This window comes from Stegostoma tigrinum, chromosome 9 (assembly GCF_030684315.1).
Source record: "Stegostoma tigrinum isolate sSteTig4 chromosome 9, sSteTig4.hap1, whole genome shotgun sequence".
Classification (NCBI taxonomy): Eukaryota; Metazoa; Chordata; class Chondrichthyes; order Orectolobiformes; family Stegostomatidae; genus Stegostoma; species Stegostoma tigrinum.
This window is the reverse complement of record NC_081362.1, coordinates 63,427,936-63,434,490: the sequence shown is the minus strand read 5'-3', so window position 1 is coordinate 63,434,490 and position 6,555 is coordinate 63,427,936.

Below are 6,555 nucleotides of genomic sequence, written 5' to 3'. Positions count from 1 at the left end.
AAATATGAACCTGAAATTGTATAATTTTTGTATTTTAACTGACCCTCCCCACTTACCCTTCACATTATGCATCCTGTTCAGATTTTGTTCTATCGCCACTGACAACTTTTATTATCAAAGAGGCAATTTTGCATTGCAAGACCCTGAACTAAGTCTCATTCCTCTACTGAGCGTAAGATTTTGTGGTTGTATACAAATTTACCTTTGTCTGACATTCATACTTTGATAGTGAAAACCTTTGAATATTTTAACTTCTCCCAACCAAAAATCAGCAAAACAAAGTGCATCACTACAGACAATGTCTGGGTTATTCCACAAATCATGTATTAACAGTATTTGGTATTTGTGGCTTATTCCTAAATAAGATGATGCTTTCATTTGAAGTTTGTGTAAATCTGCAAGCAAACTTACCAAAAATAAATTAACTATATTTGAATTCAAAAATTCTCAAATGCTTTTAGAATTATCTTGTCGCTCAAAATGAATTAAATGACAGATGTAATGTCCTTCCTTTTGTCTTTTCAAACCTTTTAAGTGGGTTTGGAATATTTGATGTAGTATTAAGTTTCACCTATATGGAGACTAAGACACATGCTAGAATGACAGTACTATGAGCTTAGTTTCATGCTTGATGGCAAAACTGTGTAGCATTTAGCAAAGCAAGTCTTAATCTGCATTTGGTTTTCTTACGAATAGGAGACCATAGTGAATAAAAATAATTTTGGAGGATGTGTCTTGTGGCACAGAGAGCATGTTCCTGTCCCTGGGCTCAAGCTCTGATGAATCAGCTATACTCCATTTTAGCTTGCATTCTCTCCATGGGTGCTATCTGACCCACTAATCTCCAGCATTTGTTGTTTTCAGTCTGGGTTCCCACCTACAATAGAGGTGTCAACGAGTCTGGCTGGGTTGATTTAAAATAACGGTAAAATGGGAGGAAATAAATAGGAACCTAACATTTGTACATATTTTAAATTCTAAATAACGATAAGCCAATGGGTTGTACGACTCTTGCTGCTGCACAAAGTGAACCAAAGTACAGTTCCTCTACCGTGGTAGGTATGATCCATGATGTCACTGTTTGTACTATGAGTGGAGTAAGGAATGCTGCCTGCTGGAAGAGGATCAAACCCCACAGTGTTGGCACCCACTGTTCATACCAGCTCTCCAGCTAACTAAGCAATCAGTTTCAAACAGTTGCCATGTGTCACTACTCTCCTAGTGTATTTGAATTTGTTTCCACCTTGAATAACTCTCTACTCCCTTTTATTATGTTCAGATAACACTTTGTTACACCAGTGACCTTCAATTGAGAAAATTTTGAGGGTGGTGATGGTGAAACAGTGAAGGTAGAAGCATTGAAAATAGAATGATTGGACAAGAATTTGAACAGTTGTTGCTGAGGGAAAGCTTTGTGAGACAAAAGGATAACTTGAGTGTAGAGTACAGGCATATCTGGATAAAATACCACTAGAGAAACTCAATGAAAGGAATGGAATCTAAACACCAAACAGCAATGTAACCAAAAGAAATGGTATCCTAGGACATAGCAGCTGTTGCAGCAATGATAACAAGGTGTAGAGCTGGATGAACACAGCTTGCCAAGCAGCATCGGAGGAGGAGAAAAGCTGACCTTCAGGGGGGAAACCAAGCAGAGGCTTAGAGACTGCTTTGTGGAACACTTATGCTCGGTTCGTGACAAATGACTGCATCTCCCAGTCATGAACCATTTCAACTTCCCCTCCCACTACTTGGACGACATGACCATCCTGGGCCTCCTCCAGTGCCACAACGATGCCACCCAAAGGTTGCAGGAACAGCACCTCATATTTTGCTTGGGAAACTTGCAGCCCAATGGTATCAATTTGGACTTCACAAGCTTCAAAATCTCCCCTCCCCTGACCGCATCCCAATACCAGCCCAGCTCATCCCTGCCTCCCTAACCTGTCTGTCCACGCCTTCGACCTTTTAAGCTCCTCCCCCATCTCCTACCTACCAGCCTCTTCCCGCCTCCTTGACCAGTCTGTCCTCCCTGGACTGACCTATCCCCAACTACACTCACTTTTACTGGCTCCATTCCCACCTCTTATTTGCTGCTTGGCCTGCTCTGTTCATCCAGCTCTACACCTTGTTATCTCAGATTCTCCAGCATCGGCAGTTCCTATTATCTCTGTTGCATCAATGATCTTCCCTCCATCATCAGTTCGGAAGAGTGGATGTTCACTGATGATTGCACAGTATTGCGAGCTATTGCTAATCTAAATTTCTCAATGTTGATATTTTAACACTCTGATGGTTACTATTGCCTTAAAATCAAACCAAACCAGTTGTATTAATAACATAACAACAAGAATTCAAAGTTTAAGTATTCTGTAGCAAACAACTTTTGAATATCCAAAGCTTGTTCATATTTACATTGTATAAGTCAGAGGTATGGCAAAATACTCACTATTTTTCGATTATAAGTGCAGCTCCAATATCAGGCAAGAGACTTAACAACATCCACAACAAAGCAAGTCTTTTGACCCAACACCGGGCTAAAATGGCACCAGGGAGTGGTATCGAGAAGAAGGTTGGTTTCAAATCGCCAAGACTCCTCCAAAAGCATCTTCCAAATCTGTGACCTCTACCACCTAGAATTTTAGAGGTAACAGATGCATGGGAACACCACAACATGCAAGTTATCCCTCCAAGGCACACATCATCCTGACTTGGAGTGATATCACTATTCTTCCATTATTGCTGGGTTAAAAGTCTGAAACTCTCAAACAACACTATAAGTGTACCAACATGAAGATAGAACATGGAACAGTACAGCAATGGGCCCTTTGACCCATCTTGTCTGTGGTAACCATGGTAGCATTCTAAACTAATCCCATTTGCTTGCACATGGTCTGTATCTGTCTTTTCATAGAATCCCTACAGTGTGGAAACAGACCAATCGGTCAATTGAATCCACACCGACCATCTGAACAGCATCCCTTCTACCCATCCCCGTAACCCTGAATACCCCATGGCTAACCCATCGAGCCTGCATGTCCCTGGACACAATGGGCAATTTATCATGGCCAATCCACCTAATCTGCATATCTTTGACTGTGGGAAGAAACCCACACAGACACGGATGAGGAGAATGTGCAAACTCCACACAGGCAGTCGCCCGTGGATGGAATCAAACCTAGGTCCCTGGCACTGTGAGGCAGTAGTGCTAACCACTGAGCTGTCATGCTGCCCTTTTTTCTGCCTGTTTATGTGTCTGTCTAAATGCCTTTTAAGTGTTGCTATCGTATTTGCTTCCATCACCTTCCCTGGCAATGTGTTCCAGGCATCTGTTAGCCTCTGTGTGTAAACAAAATAACTTGCTTCACTCATCTCCTTCCAACATTCCCCATTTCACGGTAAACCTATGCCCCATTGTATTTGACATTTCCTGTCTGGGAGAAATGAGGTCAACTGTTCACCCTATCCTTGCCTCTCGTAATTTCATTTACTTCTATCAGGTCACCCCTCAACCTCCAACGCTCTAGCAAAAGTGATTCAATTTTGTCCAACCTTTTGCTATTGTTTTTACGTTCCAATCCAGGCAACATACCAGTAAACCTCTTTTGCTCCATCTCCAAAGCTTCCACATTCTTCTTACAGCGTGGTGATCAGAGCTGCACATGATACTTCAAATGTGGCCTAACTAAAGTTTTATGTAGCTGCAGTGTGACTTGCCAACTTTTATAATTAACACCCTAACACCCTGACCAATGAAGGCAAGCAAGCTGTACACATTCTTTACCACCTTATTCACTTGTGTTGCCACTTTCAGGGAGCTGTGGACTGGCCCACGAGATTCTTTTGTATACCAGTGCTCCTAAGGTTCCTGCCATTTACTGTTTACTCTCCTCTTGCATTTAACCACCCAAAATGCATCACCAACTTAAGTTCTAATAGGGACGTGTTATAAATGTTAACCACGCCAGTGATGCTCACATCCCACAAACTAAATTTCTAAAATTACAGGTAAAAATACCCTTAGCCAAATAACAAAGAAAATCTCTGAACTGAAGAATCCAAGATGAAGCAAATAATGGGTGGAAATTGGAAGCATAGTCAAATACAACAGAAGGCAACAGCAACACTCTTCAATACAGTGAAGAAAGAGTTTGAGGAGCAAATCTGACTAATACAATATATGTTGAGCACTTTATTAAGAAAATTAAATGATTAGCGTGTATGGTACAGGTAGAAATGATGAGAAAAAATGTGTTCAATTTTAGGTAAGGTAGTGGCCTGTTGGTATTGCTGGACTGGTAAGGCAGAGACCTTGGTAATATTCTGGGACGCAGGTTTGAATCCTGTCATGGCAGATGATGAAATTTAAATTCATTAAAAAGTCTGCAATTAGGAGTCTCATGGTGACCATGAATCCATTGTCAATTGTTGGAAAAACCCATCTAGTTCACTAATGCCCTTTGGGGAAGGAAATTGTCATCCTTACCTGGTCTGGCATACATGTGACTCCAGACCCACAGCAATGTGGTTGACTTTTAAATAATTATTCCAATTAGGGATGAATAATAAATATTGGCTTTGTAAGTGATGCTCTCATCCAATGAATAAATGCAAAGAAAATCCTTTCCTGTTCAGTTCTACTTACTTCCTCAGATAGCATTGTCAGGATTTCACAGATTACCCTGCAATCTCTAAACACGAAGGAAAGGACAATAACTGATCCTCTAGTGACATTAATGCCATTGAATCAGGTCAGGATGTCTTGATGTTAGCAGTGAAGAAAAATGCAGATGTTGGGAATTCTGTGTTCAACGATTTTGCTTTTAAAAATGAGATTAAATTGTTGAACAAAAAGATGAGATTTATTGTGGTTTGTCAAAGACTGTTATGGCAGATAGAGAAATTGGTAGGCTGGATAGATAGCTGCAATGGACGTACATCATTGAATATTTACATTCAAAAATAAACTAACCTCTATCAGATAAATGAACAGGTGGGTTGGAATAAGTTATGAGTTGCAACAGAATCTCATAGTTCAAATGACAATCCACTTAAGTTTTGGCATTATGTCATTCAACTCCCTTGATTGTATTACAATTTTATTTTGTGCTTCAATCTAGCTTTTGCCTTGTATATCCTGAGATTTTTTCATTGCCAGAAAATATTTTTATTGCAATGCCCGATTCAAATAGTGAAGATAAACATATTGGTCATTAATTGCTTTCGGAGCTTATGTTTAAATGAAGCATCATAAATATAAATGCCACAGCAACTTGCAGCAATGAGAATGATTGCATTGTGATTCAGAAGGATCATTAAAACCATTCCATGTTCAAATTTCATGCGGCACAGAGAAACAAAATTAGTCATTACATTGTAATCTCACTGTTTCTAAGTTACATTTATATTCATGTGACAAATTTTGTGTTATTATTTTCGAGCTGGTAAATTGGAACTTTATAAAAAAAAGTCTTTGTTGTTTAAGAATACATTATGATGAGACCACATCTGAAGTAATGTGGACAGCATTGGTCTCTTTGTTTAAGGAAGGATGTAAATGTGTTGGAAACAATTCAGAGAATGCTTACTAGACTAATATCTGGAGTGGGCAGGTTGTCTTATGAGGAAAGTTTGGAAAGGTTAAGCTTCTATCCACTGGATTTTAGCAGTGTAAGAGATGACTTGATCATAACATAATATCTTGAAGAGGTGGCTATTTCCTCTTGTGGGAAAAGTGTGGCATGATGGCACAGTGGTTAGCCAGGAACATGGGTTCAATCCAAGCTTTGGGTGACTGTGGAATTTGTACATTCTCCCTGTTTCTGCATGGCTTTCTGCCAGGTATTCTGGTTTCATTCCACAGTCAAAGGATGTGCTGGCTAGATGGAGTAGCCGTAGTATATGCTGAGTTACAGGGATAGGGTGGGGGAGTGGATCTGGGTAGGATGCCCTTCGGGGGGTGGGAGGGGTGGTTGGTGCAGAAATGTTAGGTAGAATGACCTCTTTCTGCACTACAGGGTTTCTGTGATTCTATGAATATAGATCAAAGGATCCCTGCTTAAAATAAGGGATCACTGACTTAAGAAACAAGAGGAGAAATATTCCCTCACAAAGGGTCATTATTGAAATGAATTGAATGATTTATTGTCATTGTATTTTATACTGAGTAATGCAGTAAAATACAGTGAAAAGCTTCAACTGTCAGCACAGCTTAGGTGGATTGACCAAGCTAAATTGCACATAGTGTCCAGGGGTGTGCAGGCTAGGTGTGTTAGTCATGGGAAATGTTCGGTTACAGGGATAAGAGTAGTGGGGTGGGTCTGAGTGTGATGCTCTTTGGAGGGTCAGTGTAGACTTGATGGGCTGAATGGCCAGCTTCCACACTGTAGGCATTCTATGAATGATGAATCCAGCACTATTTTGAATAGCATAAGAATAAAAAGAACGAAAGGACACAACTGAAAGACAGTTTATGTTCATTCCACTACGTACACCATGAGTCCAGTCAGCTCACTAGCGACACCTGCATCACTACCCCTCCACCATCTGCTCTGG